Source organism: Herpailurus yagouaroundi, unplaced genomic scaffold (assembly GCF_014898765.1).
Source record: "Herpailurus yagouaroundi ecotype Mexico unplaced genomic scaffold, PumYag 29, whole genome shotgun sequence".
NCBI classification, from domain to species: Eukaryota; Metazoa; Chordata; class Mammalia; order Carnivora; family Felidae; genus Herpailurus; species Herpailurus yagouaroundi.
The window spans coordinates 34,070,375-34,090,017 of NW_024412377.1; the positions used below are offsets into that span (position 1 = coordinate 34,070,375).

General features: G+C 37.6%; 1 protein-coding gene across 2 annotated transcripts in view; it reads left to right on the plus strand.

Moving 5' to 3' along the window:
• GHR (growth hormone receptor) overlaps window positions 1–19,643 on the plus strand; it is a 272,938-nt gene that overhangs the window by 89,767 nt on the left and 163,528 nt on the right. The window contains exon 2 of one of the 2 annotated variants that reach the window (XM_040496270.1): window positions 12,345–12,496. The exons of the other annotated variant lie outside the window; for it this stretch is intronic. The gene's annotated coding sequence lies outside the window, so the exon portion shown is untranslated. The remainder of the gene's footprint in view (window positions 1–12,344; window positions 12,497–19,643) is intronic. 2 annotated transcript variants of the gene reach the window in all.

A 19,643-nucleotide genomic window follows, 5' to 3' on the forward strand; every position in this document is an offset into this window, starting at 1 on the left:
GAAGGAAGGAAGGAAGGAAGGAAGGAAGCAAGCAACGAAGGAAGGAAGGAAGGAAGGAAGGAAGGAAGGAAGGAAGGAAGGGAGGAAGCAAGGATCAGAATTGGAAAGGAAGAAGTAAAATTATCTCTGATTGAAGATGAAGGATTTTATATAGAGAAAATCTTAAAGATTAAATTAAACTGTTGGATCTAATAAATTCAGTCCAGTTTCAGGACCCAAAATTAATATATAAAAATCAGTAGCATTTCTATACACTAACAATGAATTTTCTGAAAAAGAAATTAATCCCATTTATAATAGTATAAAAATAATAAAATACTTGGGGATAAATTTAACTAAGGAGGTGAAAGAACTCTACTCAGAAAACACGACATTGATAAAAGAAATCAAAGAAGTACAAATAAATGGAAATATATCCTGTGTTCATAGACTGGAAAAATTAATATTATTAAAATGTCAATACTGCTAAAAGCCATCTATAGATGTAATGCAATCCCAAATAAGATTCCAATGTCGTTTTCTTTACAAAACTAGAAAAAAAAAAACACTCTTAAAATTTATATGGAACCATGAAAGCCAAAGAAATCCTGAGAAAGGACAATAAAGCAGGAGGCATCACACTTCCTGATTTCAAGGTATGCTATAAAACTATAGTAATCAAAACAGTATGGTACTGGCATAAAAACAGACATAGACCAATGGAACAGAATTGAGAGCTCAGAAATAAACCCAAGCATATATGGTGAACTAATATTTGACAAGGAAGCTAAGAACACTCAATGGAGAAGATAACCTTTTCAATAAATGATGCTGGGATAATTGGATATTCACATGGAAAGGAATGAAATGGGACCCATATTTAAAAAAAAGTTTTTAATGTTTATTCATTTTTTAGAGACAGAGAGAGACAGAGCATGAGCCAGGGAGGGGCAGAGATAGAGGGAGACACAGAATCCAAAGCAGACTCTAGGCTCTGAGCTGTCAGCATAGAGCCCAATGCGGGGCTTGAACCCATGAACCATGAGATCATGACCTGAGCCAAAGTTGCCCCGAAAATGGGACCCATATTTTAATGCCACTCACAAAAATTAACTCAAAATGGATTAACTTAAATGTAAGACTTGAAACCTCATGAAACTTTAGAAGAAAGCATAGGAATAAAGGCCTTCTACATGGGTCCTGGTAATGATTTTTTAGACATGAAATCTAAAACATAAGCAACAAAAGCAAAACTAAACAAATGGGACTACATCAAACTAAAAGCTTTTGCACAGCCAAAGAAACCCTCAGCAAAGTGAAACAACTTACAGAATGAGAAAAAATTATTTGCAAACCATATACCTGATAAGGGGTTAATATTCAAAATATATAAAATACTCCTATAAGTCAATAGCATAAACAAACAACCCAATTAAAAAATGAACAAAGAACCTGAATCCATAGAAGATGCACAAAGGCCAACAGGTACATGAAATGATGTTCAACATCACTAGTTGTTAGGAAAATGCAAATTAAACCACAATGCGATATCACCTCATGCCTGTTAGGATAGTCATTATCAAAAAAGAGATAACACATGCTGGCAGGGGTGCGGAGGAAGGGGGGGGGCGGGGGCCCACTACACTGTAGGTGGGATTGTAAATTGGTGCAGCCAGTCTGGAAAACAGGATGGAGGTTTCTCAAAAAATTAAAAATAGAACTACCATATGATCCAGTAATTCCATTTCTGGGAATGTATCCAAAAGAAACAAAAATACTAATAGGAGAAGATATGTACACTGCCATGTTTACAGCAACATTATTTACAATAGCCAAGACCTAGAAGCTGTCTAAGTGTCCAGCAATGGATGAATGGATAAAGAAATTAGGATATGCAATAGAACATTATTCAGCCATTAAAAAAAAAATCCTACCATTTGGGACAATATGCTTGGAACTTGAAGGCATGATGCTAAGTGAAAGAAGTCAGAGAAGTCATACAGTATTTGTCCTGTATGTATGTATGATTTCACTTATATTTGGAATCTAAAACAAGCAAAAGAACAACACTCGTAGAAAGAAGAGGTGGGGGATAGGGGAGGGGGAAGGGGGAAGGTGGTAGAGGGTACAAACTTGCAGTTATAAAATAAATATGTACCACAGATGTAATGCACAACATAATGAATATAAACTAACACTACTGTTTGATCCACAGGAAAGTTATTAAGAGTGTAAATCCAAAAGTTCTCATCATAAGGGGAACATTTTTTTTTAATTGTATCCATATGAGAAGATGGCTGTTAATGGAACCCCTTATGGTCATCATTTCACAGTATCTATAAACCAAGCCATCATGCTGTGTGCTTTAAGCTTATACAGTGTTGTACATCAATTATTTCTCAATAAAACTGGAGGAAAAAAAGACCTGATTGCTGATGCAATTGAGATGTAAAACCTTAATAAATTGTCCCCTTAATTACTTCCTTTAAAGCACTTCAGTGAATTTGTTAGATTTTTCTCAAGTGTAGCAGAGATTAACATTAATTTCTTACGTTTCACTGCTACTCTTAACGCCTAGAAACAGTCCATCTGTATCATAAAGACTGAAAGCCAAAAATTCTTTTTTTTTTTATTATTTAAAAAAAAATTTTTTTTTACGTTTATTTTTGAGACAGAGACAGAGCATGAACGGGGGAAGGGCAGACAGAGAGGGAGACACAGAACCGGAAGCAGGCTCCAGACTCTGAGCCATCAGCCCAGAGCCCGATGCGGGGCTCGAACTCATGGTCTGTGAGATCGTGACCTGAGCTGAAGTCGGACGCTTAACCGACTGAGCCACCCAGGTGCCCCCCAAAAATTCTTTAAGAGGCAGTATGGTCCAGGAATTGAGGACTCTGAAATCAGATGGGCTACCTGGAATCCTGGCTCGGCTACTTCCCCACTGTGTGACCTTGGGCTTCAGGGTCCTCTCCGGCAACATACAATGTTTGTAGAGCTTCACAAAATGTAATGAGCTTCTAATAGTGTTTCACCCTGTTGCCTGGGAAGTAGGAGAGAAATGATAAGGGGAAAGGAGGCAAGGCTGAGGGGCGGGGGCAGTGAGAGAGAAAGCTAAAAAAGGTAAGGTAGAAGAAATCTCCAATATAAAATGGCTATTTTTTGTTTTGTGTTGTTTTCTAAGAAGAGACATATAGGTGTGCTCACGTAGCTTTGAAACACCTTAGCACTCATCAGCAAAAGGTGGAAACTCATGCTGAAGCAGAGTGACCTACATCCTAGCCATTTGCCTGGGCATCCCTTTGGTCAGATTGAGCCCTGTTGGAACAAAGGATCTCGTGGACAGGATTGGGGCAAACTTAATGGGGCTGTTTGCACTGGATTGCCAAAATGTGTAATTACTCACTGGCGCTTGCTAAGGAATCCATTCAGGGTTTTTGGCCCAGAAAGGATTACATTTACTATTTGGAGGCATCTTTTTCAGGCAACCTGTCCAGGCTTTTGTGACAGTTCTTAGTTTGACATGTAGCAGTTGAACCTACTGGTTAACTCATTAGACATCTATAATTTAGGAGCTCATCTTCTCAAAAGAAAAAAAAAACCCTTAATCATGTCCTAGTTCTTTCTTCTAAGAATGACCATAACTGGGAGTTTAATATCAATGGACTAATTGGAGGGTTGAAAAAATATGTTTTGGAAAGACAGTGATAACTTAAGAATTGTCTTTAGATGAAGGTTTCCTTTTTAAAACCTGAACTGAGCTTTATCGAAACAATAACTGAACTTTGAAATAAGAGTGAACTGCCAGGTTAGAAGCTCCAGGAGGGCAGGGATGTGTCTGTGTTGTTTATGACTCTAACCTTTGGGCCTCGATTAGTACCCAGGTCATAGACACGCAATAAATGCCGAATGAATGAGTACAATATTTATAGTATTGTGGCTGTCCCTTCGAGTAATAATAAGCCAAAGGGGGATAGAAGATGTCTGTAAGCCAAAACTGAAGTCCTTATGCTTGAAATGTCATCACGTCTTTCTGGTCAGAAATTACTTCGTCTGTTCCAATTAAGAGAAAATTGTGATGTTAAGGAAACAAAGTGAGATGTTCTATTCATGTTGTGTTTGACATCTGCATTAAGTTTGGAGTAAAAATTCCCCAACTCCTATTGTGTTGAAATTGTCAGATGTTTCTTAGTGGTATTGTTCGTTCCAATTTGAAGTGAAATTAGGTTGCTGCCATAGAGTAGACATATGTTTTACGTTATTAAAATGGCATGCCTTCTGGGCATCGCTGGGTACTCCAAAAGCTTGCAAGGTTTCTCTTGATGCTGTGCCCTATTGCTATTGCAGAGTCTGATAACCAGATTAGGCTTATTCCCTCCCTGATATTCTTTTGATCATTTCACAATACATCAAGTTCATGCACACAACTAACTGGCTCAGTTCTCTAGTCTTCTCCGATTACATCTAAAAGTTTAGACATTAAAAAAAAAAATGGTGAAAATCCTTTCCCTTCACCACCCTCCCCTCCCTTTCTTTCCCTAAAAATGTTTTTTTTTTTTATTTCATGAAACTAGTAATAATATTAATCATTAATTAATTGTACTGATACTATTGTACTGATACTATTAGGGGATGTGTGTGCCGTTGTTTCGAACCAAGACTGTAGACATAGAGCAAGTGGTCAAGAGAGATGACAACTGATGGTAGCTGAAGTTGCTTCTTAGAATAATTAAGTACTACACTGGCGATTGTATTAATGCTGAAATTTCTTATTAAATGTATTTTGTGTGTGTGCATGTTGTTGCTTGTTTGTTCCCTTACAGTCTTCTTGGGATGTGAGAAACACATATGCTTAGGAAACAGAGCCTCCTTTTCTCCTGTTGGTATGGAAGACACATGCAGAAGGAACGAAGGGATATGTTTTCTCTTGCCAGGGCTCTGTGAGAAATAACACTGGTAGAGAAAAAGACTCACAGAGAAGTAAAAGCTTATGACACTTTCTCCTGGAAGATTAACCTTACCTTCTTCAGTGTTTCCCCTGCCTCAGAGAGGCACATTTGGAATGACCAAAGCAGAGTGCCCAGCTTCTCTGCTCAGAGTTAGCCAGCCTTTCGATCTCCATCTTCCTCTTTCCAGTGTGAGTGGAACATTGCATGACCATTTCTGACTTTTCCTGCCATTAGCACACTCAGCCTAGATGAAAAATTCCTAGTTGAGGGGGGTGGGGAATTTTGGCATTCACAGAGAACCAAGTTGATATCTGATGTGTCCACTGGAGAAAAGGGAGAAAGAATTATTCTTTGGGACTCTGAAAATATAAACACAAATAGAAAATTAAAGCTGAAGAATCCACTTGGAGTCAATAAAAAGTGTTAAACTCTCCATTTGTCATGTGACTTATTCTTGGCATTCAAGAAGCCAGAGGCTCTTGTGGTCTAATCTGGAAAGAGTCACTGACTCGCTGTGTCACCTTGGCCAATTGGTTGATCTCCTTGTGCCATAGTGCTCAGTCCAGCTGCTGGATGGGATGAAAAAGCAAGACCTCACTGAAACCAGATGCTGCCTCTCTGAAAAGCTTTCAGCAATAAATAATATCGTATATACTTTGTTCCTGGCAGCAAGTACTGAACTGTTATAACCCCCTGTTTTCACTTGCTTCTAAATTTCTGGAAATTTCTCCTTTGGGCTTGAATTTTTCCATGCTTGTCCTCAGCCCAAAGCTTTTTGGAAAGTTTGACCAAAATTTCACTTAGCTATTTTTCCTGAATGATGGGAGAACAAGGGCACTGCATTGTTTTTTTGCTCATAAAATAAATTTCAATTTTTCCTGGTCTACCTCAGAAAAATAGCTGAGCTGCTATATTTAAAGCATTTAGTAAAGGAATAATGGTACAGTAAAGAATGCCCACAGAAGACAATTTTGGGTTGCTTGGTATATTCTGTCTTTAAACAAGACCACACACAATCAGGACACATAAAAAGTTTGAGTTTAATTTTAAAGGTGGCCAAAATGGAAGATTCCAAATATTTTCTCAGTAACCCATCCCTGGTTACCAGAGGCAACTTGAGCTACCATCAGTTGTCATCTTTCTTGACCACTTGCTCTATGTCTACAGGCCTGGTTCCTAAAAAGACTTCATGATTATGGAATTGAATTTTGAATAAACTTGACCATGTCTTTCAGGTAGCCTTCAAAGAACACTTCTCTGATCATCATCCTTTCACAGCACTTATATTTACATACACGCGTGATATCTTCAGTATGTTTCCCTACCATACCAATAGCTCCATTAGGGCAGGACCATCTGTTTTACTCACCATTGTCTCTACAGCACTTAGCTTACTGCTGAACATACAGTAGAACCCATTGCTGATTGAATAAAATGGCCTTGGGTGCAGTTGTTCTTGCTGGAATTTGTTCATAGATTTGCCCACTCAGACATGCATGCATACATTCAACAAGCAACATTATCTACTTTGTGCCAAAGCATTACTGGGAATCCATCTGTACTATGTCAGATAGCACAGAAGTTCTTAAGGATTTATTACATATACAGCAAAACAAAAACAATTACATTATTTGGATACCATTACTGGACCTATAATTGGAATATTGGACTAAAAAAGCCAAAGCCAACCCCGGGGAATTTATCATTTATTCAACATCCCTATGTGCCTGGCACTGTATTCGGTACTTCAGAGAACAATCAGTAAGACCGTCTCTGACAGGAAGTCACTTACAGGTTAACAATGGCAAGAAGACAATACTAAAATAACTATTATACAAGGGAGAACATAATAAAGAGTCAAAAGCAAGATAGAGATTACTGTACCACAGGATGTCTTGTGATCTTATGCAAATCTCCTGACGAATCAAGAAAAGTGTTTCCTTTTTGGTCAGAGGTCCCAGGAAATAAGCAGTTATGGTTCCTTTCAAGGCCACATCCTACACTTCTCAGTCCTACTAGCCTTGCATGCTCTCTCTGTGCCTTCAACCATGAGAAACTGGTCAAATATATCAGTACTGGAAAACGAACTGGAATGAAGCTCAAGCTTTTGACATGAAGGTTCTTAGGGTTGTTGTTGTGTCCAGAAGACCCTAAGACCTCTTCATGTTTTACAGGCATGGGTGTGTTTTTGTCTGTAGGTTTCCTTGTTTTGCCCCAGGTTTGAAGAACATGTTACAGTGACATAAGCGTGCACAATTATAGGTGATTGAATTGAGGACTAAGCTCCAGCCACACTGATTTTCCTTCTGTTACCTCATCCACCAGGCTATTCCCTTGCCTGGAATGCTTTGTGCTCAGATTTTGGCATAGCTGACTCCTCTTGTCATCCAGTCTCAACTCAACTGAAAGATCTTCTGTGATCCCAGTTAGATGAGTAAGTCCCCCACCCCCATTTCCATCACCCTGTTATGCTTTCTTTATAGCATTTATTCCGTCTAATAGTTCGTTTCTCGCTTACTTGTTTATTTTTTATTGTCAATTTTCTTTCACTAGAATGTCACTTCCATGAAATAGGAGACCTTTATCACCGGTTTGGAGGGCCCTGGAAATTGTGTGGCATATGATAGGCACTCCCACATGTTTATTGAATGATAAATTGAATGTGTGAGTGGCTATGTGCTGAGGGAAATGGTCTGCAGTCCTATTGTGCTCTTTGCCTGAAGAAAACTTCTTGCAAGAATATCAGGTGCCTTTGCCTTAGCTTGAGGTGCCTTTGCCTTAGCTCCAGCCCATACCTCTCTACATGTGCAACAGTGGGCACTAGGAACACACATACCGATGTTTTTCGATTAAAGGATGGCATCTTGGATACAGGTTCCCTTTAGGCTGTAATGTTGTTGAGGCCAGTATCTCTCAAGATTTAATTCATGTTTCTTAACCTGAGCCTTTCACACAACTGATATACCAGGTGTGATTTAGAATTTTGCTTCGGGTTTATAAAGCTGTTTATGCTGTATATCTTCTCTGAAACTTTTCCAGCACATTTTAAAAGCTCTACAGTTTTGCTTGCTAATGATTTTCATCTGCCAGAGAGCTTGTCTAGTTAAAAAGCAGATCACTGAAGACACTTTTGGCACATATATTTCATATTACTTAAGTTAATTTTGTTTTAATTTTGTTTTGTTTTGTTTTGCTTTGCTGGGAAAACCTGTAATAAAGGAAGAGAAAAAACTGACTTCTCTTTTTAAAAGTGAAGATGTTACTTGGGCAGAGAGTTGTAGTTACATAAAATGTACTTCTCTAATTCTTAACTGAATCAAAAATGGGACAAGCAGATAATTTTTGGAAATAGTTTGGGTTGAAAGGTTTTGGCATATTCATGGGTTCTCTCAGCTGCTCAAAAATAATTTTGAAAGTCTTATTTGCATTCTCCAAATTAAAGATTTTGGCCAAAAGGAAATGCTAAAGTCATGGTTTTTCTCAGGTTGACCTGTTGGGTGTTAGGGATTTATAAGCAGGATTTTGAAGGGGGATCATAGATGGGACCTTTGTACAAAGTCATTGGGCCAAAATAAACACTCCATTGTTCCATAGTTTTGTATTGCAAATAGGAAAACATCCCTATAATTATTCTATTAAGGGGACACAGATTACCAGATTTATAAGAAAAGGCCAGTGGTTGATTGAGCCACTTTTTGTGTGAAGGGTGGTGCACAGTAACTGCCAAATTTCTGTCAACACAAGAAAAAAACATCCATATATCAAAAAAATTTTTTTCTCATGTATTATGTAAGAAATTTATGCATGCTAGTACTTAGCAGAAGAAACTTTCTGTTTTCAGCAATCTGTTGAAAAATCTTGATCAAAGGCATTTCCTATTTGAAGCTTAAAAGTGACAATGTAAATACAGATAAATTCAGTCTTAGCATCTTTTTACCACGTTTTCACTCTGGCAATAATATTAACTATGGTGATCAAAATAAAACTGCTAAATATAGAAACATTTTTCTCAGGAAGCATCTAGGTGGCCCAGTTGTTTAAGCGTCCAGTTTGGTTCAGGTCTTGATCTTGCACTTCATGAGTCTGAGCCCCGTGTAGGGCTCTGTGCTGACAGCTCAGAGCCTGGAGCCTGCTTCAGATTCTGTGTCTCCCTCTCTCTCTGTCCTTCCCCTGCTCGTGCTTTGTCTGTATCTCTCAAGAATAAATAAACATTTAAAAATTTTTTTCTTTGATCTTGAAATAACAAGTCAAAAAAAAAAAAACCCCACCCACTACTCATCCTACAAAAGAAATTGGTGTCCAATTATCACTCTTTTCTGCTGCCAAGGTGGGTTGTCATTGCAGCTGCTGGCTGGGCAAGTTTTCTCACTCACAAGGTTATTTGTCCCTTCATAAGAAAGAAGATCAAAACCCAAAGATGTGCCTCCTTGTAGTGAGATTGGCTGTTTCCGTTCAACCAAGCCTCCTTTACTGGAGGAGAAAAATAACACTTTATCAGGGCTCATAACTTTCTGGACATTATGCAAGATAATGGAGGAGGCAGAGATGAGGTCTTGCTTCCAAATGTCAGATCTCTTTCCCTTTGGGCACTGAGGAATGAAGGGGCAGAACTGAAAAGCTCTAGATCATTTTTAAGTAGATTTTTTTTGTGTGTGAACCACATGATCACATTTATCAGGCACCTTTTCCAATATGAAGCGGTGTCCGTTTAACAGCAAATATATTCAGTAAGTCTGTCTTGTCCAAAGGACATTGATAGTTTGGTAAAGAGAAGACAGTGTACATCTCACTGTCATAGACAGGCTGTGGTAACCTGAGTGAGCTCAGGTGACAAAGAAAATACATTGGAAATACAGAGCAAGAAAAATCCCTCCCGATTTGGTAGCTGAGGACAACTTTCATGACAGGCGGGGTAGGCCTGGAAAGCTTGGTAGATCTTACAAGATGAAAAGAGCTAAAGTGTCGAGAGAAATAGCTGGGTATGCCAAGTAGTATTGAACATTATCAACTAAGAGTTTGGGCCAGTCCATACAGCAAAGTTAAAGAAGTTGAGTATAGAGGGGAATATAGCTTAAAAATAGACCAGGACAAGTTGTTTGGGGCCTTGATTGTCAGCTAAGGACTCAGGGTCCTTAGGGAAGTCATTAAAGAATATTAAACAAGAAAATTTCATGTTTGGAGATAGACTTTCAATTCCTGGTGGAAAATTAAACGATGAATTGGAGACAGAAGAGTTGGACAACAGGGACTGTGTGGTAATAGTCCCCAAAATGAACAAAGGGAATAGATCCACTTTGGTAGGTAATTACAGTAAGACCTCTTCACAGATTAGTGTATTTCAAAGGAGTAGTATCTGTTTAGAGCACAAATTAAGTGGAACAATTCGGTGGAGTTTCATTGTAATGGGATTTAGTTTGATGATCCAGCTGTGGAATTAGGAACAATATCTAATGATGATGCAGATCACAGTGAGCTGATAAACCCTGTAGGACATGTATATTCGAGTATATACATCAGTACACATTTCTCTTTACTTGTTAAAATTCTGGCCATCTTCTTACTATCTGTAACGCTGAAGATTGGAAGGCTGTGTGTCTTTGCCAACAGTTAAGGCAGCTCATTCCCTACAACTACAAGATGTCTGAGTCCTGAAGGTGAATCTGTCTGGCAAGTTTTAAATTTGACAGCCTTCATGAAAGTGAGTGTTCCACACTGTGTTTAACTGAAGCCCGTGTCACAGACACTGCCTAACTCGTGGTAGGTCACTCAGTTTCTGCTCCATTTGAGGTCTCAGCTGGTTTCAGATCCATAGTGGAAATACCCACCTTGCCTAAGCTGAGTTAATGAAATACATTCACTCTTGTCATCCCTTCATCTTTGAGATATAAGATCTATGATTTTTTTTGGTTCTATGATTTAAAAATATCCTATTATTAACTAAAAATGGAGCCAAACTTCATTCTCAGGACCAAAAGAAAAGTGAACAAATGGAGGGACTCTTCAGCCCACCTTCCCTATGACGCGCACGCCCCCCCTTCCTCACCTGCAACAAGCTAAATGTAACATTAGCACCAAACAGGCTACAACTTACAACACAATTAAAATTGTGATCAAAGAGGAGAAATTGTCATGTGGATGTTCAGTTTTAGAAATGATAATGAGGAAGACTCAGACAGTCAAACATTTGTGAATGAGTGGGGGCACTTACCTCTGAAATGACTGACATGGAAGGAAATGTCCACATTGTCTTAGAGAATAACAGATGTTGCCAGTTTAGTTGAAGGGGCAAGACAGAGCCATGATGGAACTCAGAGTGACACATACGGTGTTATCTATTGCATACTTTGCCTTTTTGCTGTAAAGCGGGAACCACATTGGAACATGAAAAATAAAATCTTTTCAGACTGGGAAATAATTAGATGTCAAATCACAGACTTTTAAATTTTCTAAATACTGATGCAACTCAGTTGCTCAGTTGGGGCTCTAGAAATGACTACCAGTGCCCAATCTTTTATTAACATATAAGGAGTGCCTGTTTTGCACAAGCTCTGTCATATTAAGAGATAGATTGTTGGCACAAACTAAGTCAGTCACCTATCCTCTTGGCTTTTTGTCTCTTTTAATGAGAGGAATAGCTGGAGTGTTTTCTAGGGAAGCAGTTGAAGCTGCTGGTCAACTCTATGGGAAATGTTTGAGAAGGATACTATTATATGACATGCAGAATAAATATATAAGGAAAATACTTCTGCATACATGAAATATAAAAGGAAGCCTATTCGGAATATCTTTTTTTAAGAGTAAAATCCTTTTGTTTAAGGCACTGATTCTCTTTCTAAGGAATTCTCAGTAGGAGCTTCTGAGTTTATTCTCAGTGGTTCTGGTGACAAGAAAAGAAGATGAATTAGGGCCTTTCTCCAGATACTTTCTGCCATCATTTGAGACCATGAATGTGGCATTCTGGTACTTTTGCACTCAGGAACTGACATAACCACAGATGTGTGAAGCTCACTCTGGATCATTACGCTACAGGGCTCCTGCCTGTGCTGTCATTTTATTGTTACTGTATTATTAATTATGATGGCTCTCAACCAACTGAAACACGCTATAGTCTGTGAAATGTTTTGGTTCTTGTTTTAATGAGTGTTTGCTGGAAGGTTCCACGGTGGTCTACTTGAGTAAGATGAACCAGCTTTGGCGTACCCATTTGTTGTGACTCACGTGACTAAATAAGATCCCCAGGTCCAGCTTACCTAGGGCTTGTGCATGTGTTTGTGACTTCCAGGGACAGAGATTGAGAACCATTTGTTAATCATTGTGCCCCAAATCAGTTTTTCACTGGAGTGAAGTGCTTAAATTAACTTTTTTGAAGCTAGTAAAAAATATGCTTTTTTTTTTTTTTTTTTTTTTTGCACTAATCAGACATGGCTGGCACCAGAACTCTGGGAAGCCTTGTGACAGGACCTAGCCTGTGCAATCTCACATGTGATTTGCCGTTCTTCCTGGAAGGTCCACTCTGTGGCTTTTCTCTGGAATCTATGAAGAAAATGTTCCTCAGCCTAGCCTAGAAACAGGTATTGAGAAAGCTCCCCTTCCTTGTCATATAACACTGTGTCTGGGGAGGGCCAACTGCTGAGCCATGAGGGTGGGTAGGGTGCGTATGGGGGTGACAGTCATGGATTCAGTGACCGGAACTCACCTGAGTAACCATTCCAACCCTCCTCTGTCAGTGTTGTCCAGGAGTGGGTGCCCTACACAAACTCCTCTTTATCAGAACCTCTTTTTATCTTTCTATCTGCATAAATTTGTGCAGGCTTGTTATTTTTGACCCTGGGCAGGGATATAGATTTAGAGCTCTCTAATACTCTTATTTTTTTTTAATATACTCAGGACCCTAAAATAAGTGTCCATGTACCTGCCACCCAGATGAATACATCAAAAATAAATATTTTTCCCATGTGTGCTGCCTACCTTCTATTTGTAAAGAAACAAAGTACACAGGTGAATTTGAGGTTCCCTGTTTTGCCTTTCTCAGCATCACCCTACTCTCTGCTACCCCAGAACAACTGCCATGTGTTGGCCTTTGTACAGTCCTGTTTTTATACATTTAAATTTTGCTACATATATAAAACATGATTATTGTATGCGTGAAATACAAATTATTTGTGTATTTTAAAATACTCATGGGATGCCTGGATGGCTCAGCCAGTTAAGCGTCTGACTCTTGATTTCAGCTCGGGTCATGATCTCACAGTCATGAGATTGAGCCCCATGTCAGGCTGTGCACTGGGCATTGAGACTGCTTGGGCTTCTCTCTCTCCCTCTCTGTCTCATGCACATGTATTTGCACACTTTCTCTCTCAAAAAAAAATAAATAAAATTTTCATATATTTCGCTTTATTATTTCTTAAATATTTATTTATTTTTAGGAGAGCACAAGTGGGGGGAGGGACAGAGAGAGGGGGACAGAGGATCTGAAGCAGGCTCTGCACTGACAGGCAGACAGCAGTGAGCCCGATGTGGAGCTTAAACTCACAAACCAGGAGATCATGACCTGAGCCAAAGTCTGACACTCAACTGACTGAGTTGAGCACCCAGGTAAACCCATATGTTTTACTTCAAATATGGACTGTGGTATTCTGGCAATCACTACTTTTACTATCAAACATTCTGTTTTCAGAATTTATGTTTTTATATTCCCCTTGCTCATTCTTCTAAAAATATCTGTATATTACTCCATCTCATGAAAATATTACAACTTATCCATTCCCATACTACTGAAAATTTAAAATGATTCAATTGTTTTACAAAAATAAGTTGTACTGAAATCAATACCCTTAGACATTTCCTTTAGGATACATGTAATAGAGTTTTTCTGGAGTATATATCAGTGGGCTTACCACATCATAGGGTATGTGCATTTTCTGGTTGGTAGACACTAACAAATTGCTCTCCATAGTGCTCTCTTACCAATTTACACTCCCACCAGGTCCTTGCTCACACTTATTATCAGACTTAATTATGTGTGGGTTGGTAGATATGAATCAGTATCTCATTGTTTTAATTTTCATTACTCTGATTATTCGTAAAATTGAACATCATTTTTATAGGGCCATTAGGATTTCCTCCTCTGTGAATTATCTATTTCTACTCTTTATTTACTCTTTTATTGTCTGTTCTCTTTATTGATTTCCAAAAACGTGTAAGTGTGTATGATCCTAATGTATATGTATTTTAATATATGTGTTTATATTTCATACATAAGACTCATACTTTTTCATATATTGAAAAATATATTGTTGAAAATTTTGCCTCCTGTCTGTTGATGGCATTTTAATTTTTTTCATGACCTCTTTTAACACAATCTTTAAATTTTGATATAGTTAAATTTCTTTTATTATTTTGCATTTTGTGCCTTGCTTAAGCAGTCACTTTCTCCTCCATGAGTATATTATATTTAAATCTCTCCTGTACTCTAAATTGCTTTAATTTACTTCTCAAAGTTTTGTTTTACATGTGTAGACAATGAATTTACATGGAGCTAATTTGTATATGTGGTGTAAAGCATGGATCTATTTTTATTCCATATGAAAAACCAGTTGTCTCAATACCATTTACTGAGCTCTATTCTTTCTCCATTATTTGCAGTGCCTTTTCTGTTGTGTTCTAAGATCATATATATGCTTTAAACTTTTCTAGGCTTTTTTTCCCTGTTGATCTCAACTTTCCTGTCCTTATAAGGTACCATGCCATGTAAATAGTATGCCTTTATAATAGGCATTTTTTTCTTGTGCCACATAATTGTGAGAACGCTTGAAAAGTTTCATTTTAAGTATGCTGTTAGGTACAGGTTTTTGGGTGACATATTTTTGTCAGATTCAGAAAACTCTGGATTTCTAGTTTATTAAGAGTTTATCATAAATGTTAAATTATAAACACTGGTTTTCTGCATGGTAGAATAACCATTTGATTACCTCTTTAAAATTATTAATGCAGTAGATTATATTGCTAAATCTTTCTGATATTGCACTGTCCTTGCATTCCTGGTCTAAATGTTACTTGTACAGGATGTTTCTATTGTATTATCTTTTGGGGCTTTTTTCCCCCAGAATGTCTTGAAGCATATTTTGGTAGACTTTCTTTTTTTTAGGTATTGGTTTAAATAATCACTCTTCAGAAATGTTTCTTTGCAAAGCTAAAAATGCAAAGGTTTTTCTTTCATTTTTTTTTCAAATACGTATAGTTATCACCTGGCAATAATGATTCTCATTTCTGCCTACTGAGAAAAAACATCCACAGAACATGAGTCTATAACATCTCCTCTTTCTATTCCTAAACTATGTGAGGCCTGCCACTTTCCCAAGGCCATGGTTATGCTCACCTTCTCTTTCCCTTCTTAGAGTCTGGGTGGGGTGTGACCTTCTCAGTCTTCCCTGATGTGGGTCCCCTAACAACTGTGCTGATTCTTAAGGCAGCAGAGGTCTGTGACAGCCACATCATCAGTGCTGACCTTACACCCATGTACACATGCACCCCTCAGCTGGGCCGCTCACTCCCACATCAAGCAACATTAGTGTTCCCATTTCACACAGATTATCTGTCCTTCTCCCAAACAAAGTAGAAAATCTAACACATTTTAATTGTTCTTTGAGATAAACTCACCTATTTTCCTCATCTAAAATTTTCTTTCACCATTTTTGATCAGTAGAAAATATGGCCTATATTGTTTTTACAAACAATATTTGTTTGAGTTGGCTATCATGTTTTACCTTTGTTTTTCCTCACCGTTTATTTAGTCATCTAATAAATCCTTATTGTATGTCTTCTATTGGCCTGCTGTAGTTATAGGTGCTTGGAAATATAGCAGTGAACAGAACAGATAAAATCCCTGAACTCATATAATTGACATTCTAGTAAGAGGAGATAAATAAAAATCAGAAAATAAATAAAGATAAGCGCTATGGAGAAGAATAAGATATAAGAGTTATTATTAATCTGGGTTTTCAGGGAAGAGCTCAAAGATGAAGTGATATTTTAATGGCTATTTGATGAAAATCTGGGAGAAAAATATCCCAGAGGGAATAGCATATACTGCATGGAGTCTTCAAGAAACATCAAAGAGTCCAGTGTGGTTGGAGAAGAATGGGCAGGAAAAGTGTGGTAGATGAAGGCAGAGATAGTGATTAATGGTGGGGGGAGAGGGTCAAAGGAGACCAAGTAAGACTTTTAGACCACTGTAAGCACGTTGGCATTTACTCTAAGTGAGATGGGATGCCATCTGAGGGTCTTGAACAAAAAACTGACATTTTTTGTTTTAGCAAGATCTTGATGGGTGACTTATATATTTGGGGATAAGGGTTTTCAAGACCAGAAGCATGTAGACTAATTAAGAAATGTTTATAATAATCCAGATAAGAAATATTGGTGACTTGGGTGAGGGAGATAAAGATAGAAAGAAATTATCACATTCTGGATGTAATTTGAAGACATATCTGAGAGAATTAGTTGATGGATTGGTTTTCAAGGTATGACTGAAAGGCCTGAGAATCTGGAAGGATTAAGGTGATATTTAATGAAATGACCAACACTGTGGAATGAAAAGGTTACGAGGGTAAAATCAAAAGTTTGTTTATAGATTTATAAGTTTGAGATTCCTATCAAGCACCCAAGGGGATTATTAGTCAATTGGATGTATAAGCCTATAGTTCGAGTTTTGAATTAAAGTTATATATTTGGAGAACATAATCATATAGATGATATTAATGACATATTACAAATGGAATCACCTAGGAATAAGTGTAGGTAAAGAAGAGTGGATGATAAGGACTAAGGGTATTCCAATGTCACATGGCTGGGAAATGAAGATGACACAGCAAAGTAGACCAAAATGAAGTATCCAGTGAGGTAGTAGAATCAATGGAGAATAGTGTCGAAATACCAAATTATGATAGTGTTTCAAAGAGTGATCCATTATGTTGGATGCTAATAAATCAAATGAGATGATTAAGAACTAACCACTAGATTTAGCAATGTAGAGGTCATTAGTGGCAAGGACAAATCTATGTCATTGGAGTGGTGGAGGTTAAGGCCTAACTTTAATGGGTTTAGGAAGGTGGACAAAGAGGAATTGAGAATAAGAGTCTAATGTAATTCCTTTGAGAAGTTGGCTTTAAATGGGGGGCAGAGAAATGGGTCAACAAATATAGGTATAATAACTGGAATAGTTGGGATAGAACATTTTAAAAAAGACTTTCAGTATATTTTTAAAATGATTGATGTCTTCTTGCAAAAATAGTTCTTTTAATAATTATTTAAATTAGAATCTTTAGGTAGAAAATTGTTTTCATATGCCCTCCGCCACCTGCTCACCACAAGACTTAGTGACAGTTTAGCTAGGTATCAAATTCTAAATGGATGGTTATTTCTCTGACACTTAAAGGTTTTCATTTGTGTTTTGACATTTGTTGTTGCTGAGGAAAAATCTTCTACTGGTATGTTTGAATTCATTAGTGGATAACCTGCCTCTTACTTGAAGTCCCTTTAAAGAGTTTTTCTTTATCATGATGCCCTATTGTGAATTTACTTTTTATTTATAATCCTCGGTGAGTATTGTGGGTTTTTAATCTGAAAACTCATTCCATTCTTTTAATTTTATAAAATTAATAATAACCTTTTCCAAAAATGATTCTTGCAGTTGAATTAAATTCTCTCCTGGAACTCCCACCATATGTGGGTTGGAGCTCCTCAATCTGCCTTCCATGGCTTGTAATTGCTCTTTAACATTTTCCAGTACTACTGTCTTAGTTATAAATAAATAAATAAATAAACAAACAAACAAACAAACAAACAAACAAACAAACCTACCATTGCAGTAGTTGGCATAGAGGAGGAAGTTCAAAGTGTAAACTTGCAGTGCCATGTTGGCCAGCACAAAGGTTCATGTGAAGAAACTATCTTATTCTCCTCCCTTCTCCTCTCCATTTGTCTTCATCTGTTCTGGCTCTATAACAGAAATACCATAGACTGAGTGGCTTATACACAACAGAAATTTATTTCTTGCAATTCTGGAGGCTGAGAAGTCTAAGACCAAGGTGCTGGCAGATGCCATGTTTGGTGAAGGCCTACTTCCTGGGTCATAGACAGCTGTTTTCACTATATCCCCAGATGGTGGAAGAGTACAGGGAGTTCTCTGGGACCACTTTTATAAAGGGCACTAATCACCTAATCACCTCCTAAGAGGCCCCACCTCCAAATATCACATTGAGGATAAAGTTTCAATATATGAATTGGGGCAGGGGGTATGAAAATTTAGCCTTATAGCACCATTTTATTTGTGTAAATAGGCCAGCAAACAAAGCCAGGTTTGGCCCACTAGACTAACCCTACAGTATAATAGGCTGTGACTCACAGTTAGAAAAACAAGAATATGGAGGAATATTAATTAGTGCAGCCATTAAATTTTATATGCAGTTTTGTATTTTGGGGTGGTGGTGGTTGGGCAGGAGGGTATTGTGCTTTTTTAGCCAGCAAGGAAGAGGATGCTGCCATATAATTCCATGTAATGGGGATTTACTATAATGACATCAGATCTCTGCTGCTGTGCATAGCCATTCTCATGTATCTCTCTCTCAGTACATCTTGGGTCCTTCATGGATTTTTTTGTAATGTCTTCAAGCTCCCTATCCTCTTACTTGAAACTTCTCTAAGCATATAGAATTTGCTTGGGTCACCCAAAATTTAATGTCAAGTAATTACTATTGGACAGCAGTTGGTATTAGGACTTCGTTCGCAGTCTAATCAGTTCATATTAGCTGAGTCAGGTTGATTTCATTGGAATCAACAAAGAATTGCTAAAAGCTGCATTTCCTAGATAAAGTGGCAATCTAATTGCAGGTACTGAAGAGACACTAATGTTAGATGGAAAAAGAAAAAGAAAAAACATGAGACAGCTTTTTGTATAGGGTCTGTTTTCAGCTTTCTTTAGAAATTTTATTGGAAAGAGAATGACAGAAAGGGAATTCATAATTTGTTTTACATTGTATTAATACTTACCAAACTCCTACATAAGTATTGTGCATTTATTATCAGAAAAATAAAATAAATATTGGCTTCAGGAAAAACAATCATTTTGCAAACCAGCATCACATACTCCTACTCTTGATTTAGCTCATCTCCTTCATACAAATATGAAGCATCTGTGAATAAAATGCTGTTTGAAGCAGAGAGCCTCATGTTTGTCCCACTGGCACCAGTTCAAAATACAATGCTCAGTATACAGTTTGGTTTTGGGAAGCTGGGTGCCCAAACCTGGAAAAATATAACCCACGACACTAATAGGACAGGCTCCTTTTCCTAATTTCCTATACTTCCCTACTCTTCTTTGTATAACCAGTGTTTATTAACTGTTTTTACTAACTTGAGGTTTGGAAATTTGGTTTGGGATAGGGTGGGATAGATTGTCCCATTTTCTTATTAGACCAAAATATTTCTATCTGACTATGGTGGTCATTTCTGTGGCCTTAATAATTCCCCCCAAAAAACAATTCACAGGTTCTAAAGTAAAAAATACTTCTGGTTGTAGCACACTAATAGGATTCATAACTCTTGTAAAAAAAAAAAATAAAGGACTCAAAAAAAAGCCCTGTCACATTATACATTCAGGTACATTTTCTTTCTTCAAAAAAGAAAAGAAAAGAAAGAAAAAAAATAGGTATTAAGGAT